We start from the raw sequence: 18,388 nt of genomic DNA on the forward strand, positions 1-18,388 counted from the left end.
AACCAGATAACTATGCACATGCCATTGATATGTTTGGTATGCTTTCACAGTGTGTGTAGCTCATTTTGCCCTGGAATGGAACTTCTGAATTGTAGACTGTGCACATGCTCAGTTCTATTAGGTACCATCAGGTGGTTTGTGTAGTGGCTATTTTGTGTTCCACAGAAAGTAAACAGGAGTTTTCCTTGTTCACATACTTGATTTAGATTACTTTGGTCAGTTTAGTGGGAGTGCGCGAGTGCATCGAGAGACTTTATGGTTTGTTGTTAAACAGTTGTCTGTATTACATGTATGCAGTGGGATACATTTTGCTGTGTGAAACCACTATAGTTAAGGTCATGTAAAACTTCTGGGTGTGGTGCCACATGCCTTTAATCCCCGAGGCAGATCTCATGAGTTCAGCCTGACTCTGAGGTCAGCCTGGTCTACTAAGCTAGGACAGGACAGCTAGGGCTACATAGAGAAACCCTGTATCAAACAAACAAACAAAATAATGAAGAAAACCATTAACCGAAAGATTTCTGTGTCTTCTCTGCTTCTTTGTTCCCAGGCATCTCTGATACGCTGCCACTTCAGTTTACTATGAACTTTCTCAATTTTATATAAATGGAATCATGTATCCGGTACTTTTGTCTGGCTTCTTTGAGCCAGAGTAGTAAACAAAAGTTCTTTATATTTCTGAGTGTATTACATCCAATATATTGTCTATTAGAATTGGCTTATCCACTTGGGGGATGAACATTTATTTGAATGTATCCTAATTTTTTTTTTTCTGTTGAATGTTGGTAGTATTCTGTTTTTATTAACAGGCTTGAATTACCTGAGTCTTGTTTCACTGTGCACATCTCCCGTAGTGCATCTGCTTTTAAATCATATACATGTCCCATTATGCATAGGCAAAAGATGTCAAATAGGCTTTTTCTTCAAGTTCATTTTGCCTAATTGTGCATGCACCCAAAACCAGGGCTCACCACCCCTAGTTTCAGGCTTTGTTTAGCTGGAAGAGGGGAGTTACTAAGGGATTTTAGGGAGATCTAGCTTGGAGTGGCCTGCTACCTTCTGTTTGGAGAGGGCCATACATGGAGCTCCATTCCAGTAGAGCCTTAGGTCATTAGGTACATTGTCAGGAAAGGTTGTGTCTGTAGCTTAAGGCAAGTGGTGACCACTAAGCTTTCCCCATGCTTGCCTGCCTCAAGAGTCCATGCCATTAATGTCCTGTAATTTCTGCTTCTTTTCCTTGAGGATCTTTCTCTACCTCAAGCTCCAACACCCACTTCCCTGACCACATCAGTAACCAGCTCCATGGTTGAACTGACTGTGCCAGGTTTTCACTGTTGTTCCTCTGAGCCTGGTCATTGTCATATGCCAGGTATCGCAGCCTGTAGGAGAAAATGCACCAACCATCATGTACTTAGTAAAGGAACCTAGGTAACTGACATGGGAACCTTGGCAGCCAGGCACAGTTGGACCAACACAGAGTCCTTTATTTCCTACTGGAAAATAAAAGAATGGCAAAAAATAAAAAATTAAAAAATTAAGTAAAAATAAAAATAAAAGATTCTGTTGCCACCATCTTCATGGCAGCCATGGTCTTTCATTTTAAGTATTTGAGTGGTCTTTGCCACTTCAATTACCTCCCAACCAGTCTAATGGGATCACGTTAGCTTCCATCTGTTCCTTCATGGCCAAAGTGCTCAAGGCCAAAACATTCAGGTGGAACCTGAGCTGGTTTGTAAGGTGATCATCAGGGTTTTAAGTTAAGACTGTTGGTGTACCATAATAAAAATGAATGCATTTCCTCTGCTGTGATTGTAAATAAACAGTTGGCCTAAATGGGTACAGTCTAGGCGTGAGATCAAGTGCAATTTGATGTGTTAGACTAATGGCTCTCAACCTGTGGATCTCTGTCCCTTCAGGTTGAACTTCCCTTTCACAGGGGCTGCATATCACTTGTCCTGCATATCAGATCTTTACAATCCATAACAGCAAAATTACAGTTATGAAGTAGTAATAAAATAATTTCGTGGTTGGGGGAGTGGGCCTCACCACAATATGAGGGACTGTATTAGAGGGTTGTAGCTTTAGGAAGGTTGAGATTCACTGCCTTAGACTTTTTAAATGTTGGGGAAGTATCTGGAAATCGTAGGTGAGTTAGTGGTATTCACAAGTCCAGAGCCCAGCCTGCCAAAGGGCCTCTGCGTTTTCGGCCCTGAATGGGTACAGCTTGGGGCGTAACACACTGAGTGTTGTGACACGTTCTTACATGGCGGATTGATCATCTGCACAGTCAAAGCCTCCATCTCTGCAGTAGCCACTGCAGTGCAGTTTTGAAAGTTCGGACCAGTGAGCATCATCCCTGCCTACTTCCCAGATGTCAGGCCCCTTGGTGGCAATTTTGCTGCATGTTAGCTCAAAGAATGCCTTTTATTGTTTTCTGAAAGGTGGAGCTGGGTCTTCTAAAGCTTTCTCCGAAGCTTGGCACTGACTTAAGCTGTGTTAGCCAAACTTATAGGAGGGATGTTGCCAGGGAGGACCTTCTAGTTCTGTTTTCCGTCTAGTTGCTCCTGGGCGACATGTGGGGTGTACACACTGGTACTAATCAGGGGTGAGCATCAGCTCTCAGCCTCAGAAAGATGCTCCAGGGGTGTGGGATAGGCTTGGTATGTGCCTAGAACACAGCAAGTTTTCAGTGTGTGTTAACAGTTCTCCCACCACACACACACACACACACACACACACACACACACACACACATAGGGCAGGATGGTAGGGGAGTGTGGAGATTGTGGAGAGAAGAGGGTGGAAATACACAGAGGGAAAGTCCAGTTGGATGAAATTGAGTGGAGTAACTTTAGGATGTTAAACATCCTTCTCCATCCCTGCAGAGAAAGACTCTTATTCAGTGAGACTAGAAGTCTCAACAAGCTTAAGAGAAACAGGATTTCAGGCAGCCTGCCTTTAGTCGGGCTTGTGCCAACTGCTTATACTACTTTGATTATAGTTTTCAATGTGTCCCTGGAGGCGTGGGGTAGGAAAAGAAGCATCACGTTTGTTCATTTTTAATATGAAGAATTGTATGCTATTCTGGGGCACAGTAGAAGTCTCAAGAGGGTTGTGCCTAGCACATTTCTACAATTAATGAAGCTCAATACCTGGACAACAAGAATTGTGATGGAGGGCCATTAGCCACAAGATAGCAAGGAAGCTGCAGGGCCAGGCAGGTGACACGGTAGAGGGGAGGCCACTCTGCTGACACTAGAGTCTATTTACAGGGTTATTGGGGCCACTGACCAACTCTTCCTGGTCTACTGTTAGTGAAAACAGTTCAGCGTAGGCTTCTGCATTGCAGAAGGGCCTTCTTAGCTCATAGTCTGGAATCTCTCTGGTAATCGGAAGGAACAGGGCATTATCACTGTCCTGAGGTGAAGGGGAGAGAGCCAGGGGAAACTCACAGGTTGCAGTTCATTAGGAAAGCCTGCTGCACATGAGCCTAGAACATTTGGTACCCACATACTGCTCCAGGTGTTGCTGAGGGTGTATCCAAGTAGGGTACACATGTTAGTTGGTGACTGCTTCCACTAACACTGCACTAGGGAAAATGGGTTCCACACATTTAGTTGAAAGCTTCCTCTGGTAGGAAGGGATTCCTCCTGCCTGCTGACAAATGAGGACACTGGCTGTTGTCCTGCCTTCTTAAAGTTGGTTCCTCCGGGATCTCTAGCTTGCTGCCTCACTTTGCAGGACTCAGGATTTATCAGCCAATTCATACAGATGTGAATATAGTATTAAGCCCAATTTTCAAGACCTCCAAAAAATCACCAAGAGTCAAGTCCGTTCCAAAACACTCGAGGATCTTATTCACAGCTCGAGCTGGAACTCTCACAGACACCAAAGCATTGGAATCTAGCAGAGGGCACTGAGCGCCAGATTATGGGTGGTTTATAGGAACCGGTCCCTCCCAGCGCACCCAAACCAGGGTGATTCCAGCCTGGCAAGCTTCTAGTGGTTAAAACAGAGAAGGGGAGGCTACATTTCAGAAATGGTTCTGGCTTCCTTTGTTCTCTTGTTGGGGGAAATGGCTGGCCTTGGGTAGTCTGCTATTTTGGGGGCAAAGCTACAAGTTGGGCTGTCTGGTCTGGTTTTCTGGCAACAGTGTCTTTAATGAGCAGCAAAGCCAGCTCTTCCCTGCAGTTGGCTGGATCTGCCTAGAAGCAGCAAGGAAACTGGCCTGATGTGTTTTAAACTTTTTAGCTCAGTAACCCAGGAAACCCAATTTCTAATTCTCTGGCCTTTCAATGGCTGTATGAATCAGCCAGTTCATGCAGATATGCATGTATAATACATACATTGTGTTATACTTTCACATATGGGTATATATATATATGCATACATTTCAACTGTTTCTGTAGAGACCTGTAATAAATGTCCTGCAGAGTACTGTACACACATCAGCAATGTGGTAAAGCAGGCAAGCACTATGTCCTTCAAAACGCAGAGGTAGGTCATATTTACAGAACATATGGACTTGAAGCTCATTTATTCCTTGCACTATACGCCCAGTGATTCAACTAAAGGATAAGTCAAAGTGGCCAGGCTTTGGTGGGACAGAGGAATACACACTCCTGTACATGGAGTGTAAGCTTGCCAGAACCAGACTTCATCAGAGCCCCTGCAACGTACCATTGGTCACATTGGTAACTGGTGACCAGTCTGGATCTTTTTCTTCTCTCAGTCAGGGGTGAGTTAGGAAAAGGGGAGGAATGGGTTGCACAGGACAGAAGCTGCAGGATATAAAGGTAAAGAACTGATATCAAAGCTGTTCCCAATTCCTATGGAGAGATGATCCCATTTCAGAGTGTACAGCATTCATTGGTCAAATGGCAGTCATTCATTGAATGATGGCTATGTTTCAGCTATTGTGTCGGGTACACCATTTCATTTTACTGTCAACACTAAATGGATTCTCTTTGTAGCCCATTGTAAAGATGAAAGCCAGAGGCTGAAGAGAGATTCCTGACTTTCCCCAAGTTCACATAGCCACTACATGACTAGTCAAGGTTTGGGCAGTAGGGCACTAGCACCTGTGCTCTCACCTCCATTCCCTGGCAGGAATGGTATTATTGTCACCAGGTTCTGGTTCCATCAAGTTAAATAACCCTTCAGGTTTCTGAGTGGGGTCACAGCCATAATTGCAGTCTAGAGTTGGTGTCTAGATGGACTTGAGTCCGTCTGAGACCCAGACTCAGTCTGCTGTTTGCCTTTTAGCTGTAAATGGCATCCCAGCCACACATGCAGCAGCTTTCCCGTGCTAGACTAAATTAAGGATTTTCTAGTGTGCTGCTAAATGAACCTTTTCACAAAGGTGTCAAAGCTTTTCCTCAGTAAGGCAACATGAGGGTGCAGAAGTGACTCTGGTTACTCATCACCCTTTCTGCTTTGTTATTTCAGAAGGGACAGAGCTCCCGACGTCTCCATTAAGCAGAGATAGTCCAGTACCTATTTCAGGGGCTGCTGGCTACTCTCCTGGCCAGGTCAAAGGTGTTTGCTTAGTAACCACTTGTTTGTGCTCCATTCACACATCTGTTCAGTCCAGGTGCTGAAGCTATTTTTGGAGGCTGACTCTAGGAATTACTTCCCACCATGCTCAGGCAATTTTCTCCTCAGCCTGCAGTTGCTCTGAAACTTCCTTCCATGGCTCTTATGTGTATGCCCAGCCCAAGGATAGACAGAACCAAACCTCAACAAGTTCTGCAGACCCCACCTCAGGAGCCAGGGCTACTTGGGACCCCTGAGCCTAGCACATCATGCTTAACACCATATTTTCACCATTATTTAAGTGAGCATTGCTGCTCTAAGCACAATCTAGTTAAAATGCTCTTCTGCTTGTGTCTAGCTCTCTGGGTGCCCCAGATGAGCAAACAGACTTTTAGGATCCAAGAGAGCATCAGGAGAGGTCATCCACAGACTTTCACCTTCTTTGGATGCCATCATCAGAAATGCATCATCAGAAGCCAGGCCAAAAAGGCAAAAATAACAGGAAAGCAATAGAGGGACGCTCGTAGTTCTAGTGGCAAGTTTTTCAGTCCAACTGGAAAGAATTGCTTCCCAGCAGGCTTCCAAGAAAGTGATCAGTGCCATTCACAGCAGCAGCAGCCGCCGCCACCACCACTACCACCATTGTACCTGGAAGGTCTTACTTCACACAATACTTGTACAAGTATTAAGTGACTCAGTCTGTTGCTGTTTACAGTCATCTCTATGATGTGCAATCATGGCCTTATGTGGATGGAGATGGAGACCCATGTGCTTACAGATACCATGCTCTGGGTGCCAGAGGGGTTCAAATCCCAGGTTGGTTTCCCTTCTTGCATTTTCACTGATAACTGTGGGCAGCATGTTCAACCTGTGGACAGCTGTGGCGGAAGACAGCTATGAGTGTAGTCCAAGACAAAAATAATAAACTTACTTAAAACATTATGGGAGGGCTGGGGAGAGAACTCAGTTGGTAAAGTACCTGTCATGCAGGCATGAGGACCTGAGTTTGAATCCCAAGTCCCTATGTAAAAAATTATAGGCAACTTGGTTCATTTCTGTAGCCAGTGTTGAGAGATAAGGCGGGCAAAGAGAAACGTGGATCCTTGCGTCTCATTGGCTACCCAATTGTCTTAGTTACTTTTCTATTGTGATAATAATGCAACATGGTCAATATTAGGCTGTCTTGAAGTCTCTTCGCCAATGACATCAATTCAAAACGCTAAAATTCAGCAAATTCTTAGGACAAGGGCAAAAAGCAGCTGAATTCTGTGCCAAGATATCACAATAATGGTCTCTATCATAATTGTTAATATTGTTCCCCTCTGAAGACTCCTGAGCTAGCCTCCATAGTCCATATTGCTCTCAGCATTATATATAGTTTTGTAATCTTACAGCATTCAACTGCTGTCTTAGTTCTAAGTCTTCCACATTTCTCCCAAAAGCAGTACGATGAGGCCTGTCAAGGCAATAGCCCACTCTCTGGTACCAACTTCCGTCTTAATTGTTTGTCTGTTGCTGTGGTAAGACACCATGACCAGAGCAACTTATAAAAGAAAGTGTTGAATTCTGGTCCCACTGTTTTAGAGGGTTCATGAGCATCATGGTAGAGAACATGGCAGCAGGCAGGCAAGCTGAAGGCTCACAGCTTAGTCAAGCGCAAGGCAGAGAGAAAGCTAACCTCTCTAGAAGGCTGCCCCCAGTGGCATACCTTCAACAAGGCCTAATCCTTTCTAAACATTTCTGCCAACAGGGGACCAAGTATTCAAATAGATGAGCCTAGGGGGCCATTCTCATTAAAACCACTGCACCAGGTAAGGGGAACTGATAAGGTGCAGATTTCATGAGAGGACCTTTCTTAAAAATACAGGAAAAAGGAAGGAAGGAAGGGAGGGAGGGAGGGAAGGAGGGAGGGAGGGAGGGAGGGAGGGAGGGAAGCAAAGAAGGATGGAAGGAAGGAAGGAAGGAAGGAAGGAAGGAAGGAAGGAAGGGGAAGAAGGAAGGGAAAGAAAGAAAAAGAAAGGAAAAAAGGAAAGAAAAGAAAGAAAGAAAGGAAGAAAGGAAGAGAAAGAAAGAAAAAAGGAAAAAAAGAGAAGGTGGAGGACCAGTAGAGCTGGCACTGGATCAGAGGCTTCTCTTCCAGTGGACCTGGGTTCAACTCTAAGCAACCACATTGGTGGCTCACACCTGTCTGTAATTCAGTGTTCTTTTCTGGTCTTCAATGGCCAGAATACCATGCTCTGCACTCACTTGGTGCAGGTGCACAAGCAAACAAAACACCCATGCATATAAAATAACAGACACATACAAAGTGGAGAGTGATCAAGAAGAGACACATCTGATGTGTACCTTTGGCCTCAACGTGTGCGCTTGTACACACATGCACACACCTGCACACAGTAAAAGTACCAAGTACACAACATACACATGCAAACAAACATCAGGTTTTGCTTGCAATTTAAAAAAGTTTGTTTGTGTGTGCTCAAGTGTGCACGAGTGCCTGAGTGTATGTGTGTATTCCATGGGCCTTTGAGGCCACAAGAGACCACAGATCCCATGGGAGTGGAGCAGCCTGGTGCGGGTGATCGTCTGTAAAGCAGAAAGTTCCCGTAATCACTGAACTGTCATTCTAGTCCAATGTTTGGGATTTTTTTTTTCCGTTTAACCTGGTCCCACAGTTTTCACTCGTAAGTTTGTTGATGATAATGTTGGCTTTTGATATCAAAAGACTGAAGAAGCCCTAGCCTGAAGCAGTGCCTGAGAGAGATGAGTGGATGGGAGAGTGTCCTGTTTACAGAGCTGTCTGGATGCATGAGGGTGCCTGCAAAAGCAATACCAAAGGACCTGCAATACCTTAGAAGTGAAAAGAGCCCCCCCCCAAAGCGCACCATGGCAGCCATGATCAGCATCACCATAGCCATCATGGGGACCTCTAATTTCCAGGTCCTCTTACACATTCACACACTCAGTCACTAGGGGGAGGTAACAGACAATGCATATAAGCAAACTTGGTCTTGCACAGAAAGTATATTTTTCTTGAAATTGATGCTTGGGGATTTAATGAAGATAAGCAGAGGTTTGTTATCAGGGCTGGCTTCCCTCATCACAGACATCTTCTGTCACTTTTGCTCAACAGACAGCCCTTTTCTTTATTCTCTGAAGTCTTGCCACTTGAAGCCCCCATGGGACTCTGCCTGTGGCCATTTCTATTTTCCCTGGGGTGCCTCACTCTCTTCACTCCATTTCATGGCCATCTGAGCCTGTAACAGTCTTGCAAAGTTCCATGTGGTGACTGTCATGGGGGTCTCTGGCGGCTGACCTGTTTGGACATTTTTATACTAGTCACCCCCACTTTTCTTTCTATGGTGATTTGTTTTCCTTCCATTATTCTAGAATCCCACAACTGTCCTCATTTCCGTTCTGCCTGGTGGAAAGAATGCCAGGCCATGTTCCAGGCCCATGATACTGACCAGTCTGTGGCTAGTTAGCTCTGAGGCATGGCAGTCCCCTGCCCGCCTTTGCTTCAGGATTGATTGTAGTGTCAGGGTACTCTGTCCCCCTACAGGTTAAGGCTGTTTGGTTGCACTAGTTAGCTGTCTCTTGCCTCAGTTGTTTTTGTGGTTGGCCACAGTCTGTTTTCACCACTCATCAAGGGTTTCCTGCAGCCAGTCCCAAAGTTCTATGAATAAGCCCACACCATGGGGACTGCTCTGCTCCCCAGTGTGCAAGGAACCGCCCCCACCCAAGTCTTGGTGGATTCCTCTGTGATACTACAGCCTCAGGACATTCCCTGTCTATTAGTATGCTGTCAACACCATTCTGTAGACAGACATACAAATCAGGAGTGTGTTCTCTACCGTCTTGGATGTGAGAAGTCTGAGATTGGGGTGGGTTTATTTAGGTTTGTTTATGGTTAGGTCTAGCCTCTTTTTGGCTTCTTGTATCCATGAAGATGGATGTCCTGGTCCACTTCTCTTTACATGTAAGATCGAGAACACCCCTTTTACAGGGGTATTAATCCCACTGATAAGGGCTCAACTTTCATGACCTGCTCACCACCCAAGGCCCACACTTCTCTTTTGTTTTGCTTTGTTGTTTGACATAGGTTCTTTCTATGTAGCTCTTGCTGTCCTGGAACTTGAAGTGTAGACCAGGCTGGCCTCAAACTCAGAGATCCATTTGCCTTCTGCCTCCCAAGTGCTGGGATAAAAGGTGTGTGGCACATGTCCACATCACATGGAGGGGGTCCACTGACATCTATTCATGACAGGTTGTTCTGCCCAAGGGAAGAGTGGCTTTTTTAAGTTTTGTTTTGTTTATGAAATCCATGAACTGTAGAGCTCAGTTTCCTCTTGGTTGCCTTTCTTGCCTCAGGGCTAGCAGAGGGCAGAGGTAGACTTGCATAGTGGCCCCCTGAAAACCTCTGCTCCCCAAAGCAACTGTCCTAGGTAGGTTTAACTGTCAATTTGACACCTGAGAGAAACACCTCTAGTTTTATGTCAGCTTGACAAAAAGCTATAGTCATCGGAAAGAAGGGAACCTCAATTGAGAAAATTACCGCCTCCCCTCCTATAAGATCTGGTTGTTGGGCATTTTTGTTTTTGTTTGTTTGTTTGCTTGTTTTTCAAGACAGGGTTTCTCTGTGTACTCTGGCTCTTCTGGACTCTCTTTGTAGACCAGGTTGGCCTCAAATGGCCTCTGCCTCTCAAGTGTTGGGATTATAGGCATGTGCCACTGGTCCTGGTGATGTTAACATTTTTTAATTAGTGATCTGTGGAGAAGGGCTCAGCCCTTTGTGGGTGGTGCCAGCCTTAGGCTGGTGGTTCTGGACGCTATCAAAAAGAAGGTTGACCAAACTGTGGAAAGCTAACCAGTAAGCAGCACCCTCCGGGGCCTCTGTATTAGCTCCTGCCTCCAGCCTCCAATCCTGCTTGAGTTCCTGTCCTGACTTTTTCAATGATGGGCTATGATGTGAAAGTTAAGCCTGTGTTTCCTCCCTGTAGACATGTAAGCCAAATAAACCCTTTCCTTTCCAACTAGTTTTTGGTCATAGTGTTTCTTCGTAGCACTGGTAAATCCTAACAAGGATAGCCACATTGGAGAAATTGCCTAAATCAGATAGTCCTGAAGGCATGTCTGTGGGGGACTATCAAAGGAGAAGGAGAGGGAAAGCCCACTGGGGATAGTACTCTTTTCTGAGCCTGTGGTCCTGGGCTGTATAAGGAAAAGAACTGGGCATGAGCCTGAGTGAACCAGCAAGCAGTGTTTCTATGGTTCCTCTATCCTGTTTCCTATCCTGGCTCCCTTCAGTGATGGACTGTAACGGAAATAAATCTGTTCTTCCCGAGGAGCCAGCAGCTGTGCTGCCTCCCACTCAGTGCAAGTCTCACCTTCCCATAGCCTTCTTGGCTATTTGCTAAGCAAATAGCATTTTTAAGCTCACTAGCAGACACTCCACATGTGTGGATCATGGCCGGGCCTGTCCTCATAGCTCTGGCTGAGGAAGATTCGTCTGTTGGGTTGTCATTTTCATAGCTCTTTTTGTTGTAAGTCCTTCATGGTCCTTCTTTCTTCCTGTTTATTTCTTCAAGCTCTTTCTTTCATTGTAAATACCATAAACTGGGCTCAAAACTGAAGGGTATAGGATTTGCTTAAAGAAGTTCTCTTGGCCAAACAAACAAATCTGTCGGTCTATACTTACACCAATTTCACCTGCATAGATTTTTGTGTACCACTTGCATGCAGTGTTCACAGAAACTAGAATAGGTTACTAGATCCCCTGGAATTATAGATTTTCACAATTCCAGGCTATTGTGAACCACCTTGTGCTGGGAACTGAACTCTGGTCCTCTGCAAGAGAAGTTGGTACTCTTAGCCACTGAGCCATCTCTTCAGCCCCTGGAAAGCACCCTCCCCACCCCTTTGTAGAAGAATGGGAGTTAAAAAATTCAAGGTAATGGTAGAATTGCAAAGCACCATTTTAATCATCGTAATAATTTAGGCAAGAATTTTTAATAATGCTAAAGTCACTGAGGAAAAGGTTGTTCAGAAGAGAATATTCATTCTTAAAGTATTGTCTTGTAGATAACTTCCTAATTACACAAGGAAAGGTGCTCTTTTGTGGTAGTGAAATCTGGCAGATACCCTTTACTTAAGTGACCAGACTTTGCTCTAGTGGTGGCTCAATTATCCAGACCTCTGGTATGGATGTAGGACACAACATTTCCTGCCTAGGATTTCTGCCCCAAAATGCCAAATCTGAATCTAATCAAGAAGAAATGATCATAAAAGTCCCAAATCAAAGAAGAGTCTGAAAAACAGTTAACCTAGACATTAAAAAAAAAAAAAAAATCACTGGCATATCCACAACCAATCAGAGGCAGAGTTGTGGAACACAGCTCCAATGGATACATCTACCAAACACTCCCACACTTAAGGCTCAGGGAAGATTAAGGAAGAGGCAGCAGAAAGATTGTAGATGTTAGAGGATCACTGGCTTTGCTGTCAGATTGTTTCTCCCAGCAATACCAGAAGTTATACCCACAATGTTTCAACAGCACAACTGCTCAGACATGAGCTGAACGATGGCGGACATGCTGAAGCAGATGAAAAAAAGCTCATGAGGTCTCAGCCCTACACAACTAAGGAACAATTGTGGAGGGTGGGAGAAACAGCTTTCCCGGGGGAAGAGCACACCAGTTGGTTACACAATACCACATGGTCAGCCCTGAAAGCACACAGACTAGCACCATTATACAGACTGAGCAGGCTGTATTCAGGAGCATGTACACCTATACATAAATGCATATAGCCACAAATGTAAAAAGAGGTCATGAGTTTGAAAGCGGGCATATGGGAGGGCTTGGAGGGAAGAAAGGGAAGAGATAAATGATCTAATTATATTATATTCACACAAAAAATGTCAGGGATATAAAAGACAAAAAGTCTGGGAGCTGTCTCAGATTAGAAGAGATTAGTAAGGCATTCAATAACTATTGTCGGAGCCTTAATCAGAAGGACATTGAAGGAAAATTGAGGAAATCATAATTGTCAAAATCACAATTTGGTTAATAAGGGAAATTAATAAGAAACAAAATATAATTCATCATTTATGCATGTACCTCAGATAATTTCAATGCTATCCTGAAAATTTACAGATGTTATTGGTTGGTGAATATTCCCATGATCCTTTACTCCAGTGGTTATCAGCCTCCTTAATGCTGTGACCCTTTAATACAGTGTCTCATGTTGTGGTTACTCCCCATAACATTTTTTAATACTACTTTTCTTTTTCTTTTTTGGTTTTTGAGACAGGGTTTCTCTGTGTAGTCTTGGCTATCTTGGACTCGATTTGTAGACCTAGATTTGAGGCTGGCCTCAAACTCACAACGGTCCACCTGCCTCTGCCTCCCTGAATGCTGGGATTAAAGGCGTGCACCACTATGCCCCGCTCAAAGCAACTCTTATAAAGCAAAACATTTAATTAGGGCTGGCTTATAATTTAGAAGTTTAGTTCATTGTCATCTTGGTGGCATGCAGGCAGACATGTGGAAGGAGAAGTTCTTCATATGGATCCTAAGGCAGCAGAAGGAGACTGAGACAAACTGGCCAGACTTGAGCTTATAAAATCTTAATACCTGCCCCAGTGACACACTTCCTTCAAGACCACACCTACACCAGCAAGGCCACAACTCTTAACAGTGCTAATCCCAATGGGCCTATTGGAGCCATTCCTATTCTAACCACAACAGGCTTTGAACATGGAATCCTGGAATAGCAACTGTATTTCATTGGATATGTACCTGGGCCCTAAACAACTGACCAGTCATCATTACTGTGTTACACATGGAACATAACATCTGGATGCACTTGGCTTTCTTTACCTTGTATTGCTTGCTTTCTCTGAATTGTGAGGCTTGCCCTTTGTTTGTCCTGTTCTCCTGGGATTCCTGTTGAAGGCAAGGATGGACAGTGGTTTACAGTGGCTCCTTTTTCATCTTTCCTTGCCTCGTGATCCAGCCTCAGGCTGTATCCAGTAGTCTGAGCTGACAGATGATCATCTGATGGCAAAGACCATGGTTTATGCTCGAGGTTCCTGTCTCAATGTCCCTTGGTCATGGGCTGTTGCTTGGAATTGGAAGCTGAAGTAAACCTTTTGTCCCTAAGTTGGAGTTTATCATAGCAACAGGAAAACAAACTTCAGTCACGTACAGAGAGAAAGGCATGTGGATAAGGAGCTTTTCCTTCTTAATCTTTAGTTTCTGTCCATCCCAGTGATGGGTTAAAAGCTGAAGACAACTATGTTGACAAAGCCATCTGGGACTGAGGGAAAATGTTCTTTTTGCCAAGAACCCTGTCATTTTATCTGATACATCTCAGGTACGGTTATTTTCTTGTCCTTATCAGTTTCCAAGATTCAAGGCTTGCACTGTCTGGGCAATGAAGCCTGATTCTGTCAAGGCTCTGTTGTGAAGCTGCTTTTGCTCCTGCTACCTTCTGGACAGGAATGAGCATCTTGCCACAGGGTGTGGGATGCTCGCTTTTCTAGGGCAATGGGACATTTGATGCATCTCAGAAATTGGCCAACAATACTGAAGATGGGTAAATAAACTAACTCTCTTTCTGGTCTGATGATAGCTTTTTCCTCTGTACAGACTGGCCAGAGATGACTTGTGTCACTGAGCCAGTGTATTCATCATGAAATAGCTGCATCTCCTTGAGACTTGTTGGGAAATAACAGCCAGAACGACGCATCAAACTGCATTACCTTTCCTGACTCCTCCTTTTCCTTTTCTTTCACTGCCATGTCATTTTATGTCCTAAAGCATTGGCTTCCCTATGTTTTTAAGGAATCCAGAGTGGGGAGTCACCAGCATGGGCTTTAATGTTCAGAGTGAAGTTTTGTCTGAATTCTACTCAAGACTTCGGTCCTATACCTTTTAGCTTTCAGAGAAGATGACTTGTTCCTGGATCAAGCTGTCTAAGAAGCAGAGCGCAGTAGCTCTGACATGGGCGAGGATGAGCTCTGCATGGGGCTTTATTATCAGCATCTTTATGGCAAGTTTGAGTAGAATGGAGAATCCAGCAGCAGAAAATCATGATGATGCTGGCTACCACATTTCATTCCTCACTTATCCAGTGCTGGTTTGGTAGCCTCACTTTTCTTCTTTGTGCCTTCGGAGGCATGCCTGCATGACATTGTAGTGAGAAACTCCAAATTACTTTGGCCAAGCCTTGTGCTTTTCTGTCCTAATATGCTAAATGGTGACTCCGTCCCCCTCAAATCAGGACCTCAAATCCCTGCTGTGAATTGGTGGTATTAGAAAGTTATGGCTTTAACGTTTTATTCTAATCACTTTGAACGAGTCCCTTTGTTCTGATGTGACTGCCAAGCTCCTGCAAGATCCTTTACAGATGAGTTCCAGGAAGCTGAGTATTTTTGTGAACAGACAGAAGTGAAAATGTCAACTTTGAGCCTACTGGATTAGGGGAACACTAAGTGTGGGACAATCCAGTGACACTGCCCCTTTCTTAGCTAGTCAGTTGGCCATCTACTGGACCCTGGCTGTGGAGATGTCTCATTGTGAAAAGCCATGGGGTTACTAGAGGCATATATTTGGGATCCCTTTCAATTGGCTTGTGGACAGCAATGACATAACCTAAGATTTTTATGAGCTCATGAATCATAAAAACCCAGGACGTGCCTTTGGAGTTTAGAAAATGTCCCTAAGTTTTGCAGATATTATAGGTGAAAACATGGAGAAACACCATCTGTAAGCAAGCTCTGGAGTCTGCACTCCACACCTTTGCAATTGGATCAAAGTGGCTTTATTTGGGGAAGAAATATTAATTCATGACTTTGGGGTCTCTTAGACTTAGTTGGAAGAAGTCTTTAATGATCAGAGAAAAATGAAAATGATGATCAGAAGCAAGATGGAAAAAAGTCTTTGATCAGAGCAAGTGACCCACAGCACATAGTCCACCTGAAAATCGCAGGCCATCAGCTCAGAGGTCAGAGGAGCTCTGTGGAAATGAGACCCTCTGAACAGAGCTTGGAGCATCTCCTGAAGCCACTACCTCTGCACGGTCTCCAGAGGAGCCCCATCGGAGAGGAACCTACTGGAAGAGCTGGAGATGAACAGGGCAATGTCCCAGGATGCTTGAGATTTAAACCTCAGTTTCTATGTGGGAGAGGTTCTCAGAGGCAACTGAGTCTTAAGTCCTCCCCCCTTCTCTCAGCCCAAACCTGGGGTCTTGTTCTCCATCTACTGCCAACTCTAATGCCAATCCCTCTCTGAGTTGTTGGCTCCTTACCTTTGCCTTGTCTCTAAAAATGAAGTAGATTTGGGAGCCTCGTGGACAGAATGGTCCCCATGCAGGGACTTCGAGAATTAAAAGGATCCTTTAAGGTTTTGTAGTCTGGATTTGTTTGGAAGGAGCATTGCCTTCCTCTATCCTGGATACTACTTCTTTGCATAATAGATGAACACAAGAAAGCCACATCTCTAATTCTAGGGACGACCAAGGTTAAAGCAGACAGATGCATCTGGAATCGAAGACTTTTTATTAAAGGGTTCTTTGGGGACCACAGACTTGTAAACAGAGAAGTGTCCTCGGCATTCTCTTGGTCATATCTTTGGTGCCAGGGTGTCTGACTGCTGTTCTGTCAGTGGAGCTGCATCTAGAATTAACTACAGATTTCTCAGCCTGGGTCTGGTTTCTCTGTCTTGGTAGACAGCAGGACTATGAGTTGATGGTCCCCGCAGGCCTTCTAAATGCAGACACAGCATCTCCTTCAGCCCCCTGGCTCCAGCTTCGCTCCACTCTGAGCACACTTTTAATAGCTGTGCCAGGTCATGCCTTTGGAGGAGGCTGGGTAAGTCCCAGAAAGCAAGGAGGAAAAACACATTTTTTTTTTTTTTTGTGGTGTCCCAATTTTGATGGTTTTTCTAGCTTGTGTGTTCTTTTTTCCTCCCTGACTTATTTCCAGTATTTCTTTTCTTTTTCAGGTAGGTTAATGAGAAAGGGACCTGTTAGGCTGTCAAGGCACCCGACAGAGCTGGGGTGCTGATGGGTTTCTAAGGGTGAGTACCTAGAAGGGAAATTCCTTCACAAAGGACACTCAAGCCATGCCTGTACATGAGCTGTTTCTCTGTCTTAGGGCACACTAAATACAAGAAAATTTTTCCAACTCTCAAGCACCTTCTGGAAGAGTGATTTTCGAACAATTTAAGAGTCTGACCTCTCCTCTAGTGGAAGACATCAGCTCTGTACATTCAACGGAGAAAGTAGAGTGATGGGGGTGGCACAGGTCTTCCATCCTTTTGATCTTTCCTCTCATCCTGCTTCTCTGGGAAGTGCTCCCCAAGCCCTTCTACAGATCCAGATACTTACAGAACAGTGAAGAGCTGTGACCATGGCTAGAAATGTGGAAGCCGTTGTCCAGATCATGATGCTGTTAAAGACTATGTAGAGATGTCTGGTTTTACAAAAAGCATTTGGGGGTGTCACCAACACCAGTGCTCGAGTCTCCACAAAGCCATTTGATACTTCGAACTAGCTGCTCCCTGGAAGAAAGTGACAAGTTAGTTTCTATAATGGGCCTGCAGAATTGTATACAATGCTGATAACAGGCACCCACTTCTACAACAGCCTCTGTGTCCTAGCCCAGAGAACTTCAGAATCATGAAGGTGGCTTCTTGGGAGACACAAGTCTGCTCAGGGCTTAAACAGAAAAGTTTCTTCCATCACTTCTTAACCAAAGATCTCTAGGAGTCAAAAGCCGTAGGCCCTCTGTGGGGTCACCTTGCTCCTCTGGAACAGGGAATGCCTTGAAGGACCCTGGTAGCAAGGCAGTGACTTTTGTGACTTACATACTTGCTTTAGGGCTTATGAGTTCAGATATGGTCCCCATGAGTTCTCCATTCCCCTGAGTTCCCAATTCTCAATACTAGTGTGTCCACAAACCACTCACCAACCATGCTGCCTGATGCTTTCTCTACAAGCTAAGGAGACAGGGCAGGGGGTGTGTCACATGACATGGTTGACTGACAGGCCCGTGTAGGATTCTAACAGCTTTGCTTTACAGTATGTCCCTTGATGCTCCCACTCCAGTGTGGCAATGCGGGAGGTGCTAGTGCCTTTAAAAGGAGGGGTTAATGCCAGAGAAATGAGTGATGAGGGTCTTGGGCCAGCACTGAGTCAGTCCCACAAGGCCTTGAGCCATAGCATCAGCCCCCTTTTAGGATCTCTGGCTTCCCACCTCATGACAGTATCTCATTTTTACACACATTCCCACCATGATGCCATCTGCCATAATATTGTGTGGCCTTACCAGTACTCTCTGAAATCTCCGAAACCATGAAACTCTCTGTCAGTCTCTGAAAACATGAGCTACACAAACATTTGTCTTTTCCTTATAAAGCATCTAGCTTCAAGTGTGTGTGTGTGTGTGTGTGTGTGTGTGTGTGTGTGTGTGTGTGTGTTTTGTTTGTTTGTTTGTTTTTTGGCAGAGTGACAACAAAGGGACTAATGTGCCAACTACCCTGGAAAGCTGCTGCTATCCCGAAGCCTCCACTTCCGCAGGACTGATGCCCTATCACATTCATGGCCCAGTCCTTCCATGACCATTCTGTATGATCTTTAAAAATTGTAAGTTGTAGCTCATGTTGTCATGTGAAAGAAAAAGAAAAAAAAAAAAACAACCAAAAACAAAGCAAAGCAAAGCAAAGCAAAACAAAACAAATGCATGGAGTTAGAAATGGGCTTACTCTAATAAATTCCATTCCATTTGATTGGAAACATATCTGAGAATTCGGGAAGGAGAACCCAGCGAGGTCCATTAGTTCCTCCTTGA

This window comes from Meriones unguiculatus, chromosome 4, assembly GCF_030254825.1.
Source record: "Meriones unguiculatus strain TT.TT164.6M chromosome 4, Bangor_MerUng_6.1, whole genome shotgun sequence".
NCBI lineage: Eukaryota > Metazoa > Chordata > Mammalia > Rodentia > Muridae > Meriones > Meriones unguiculatus.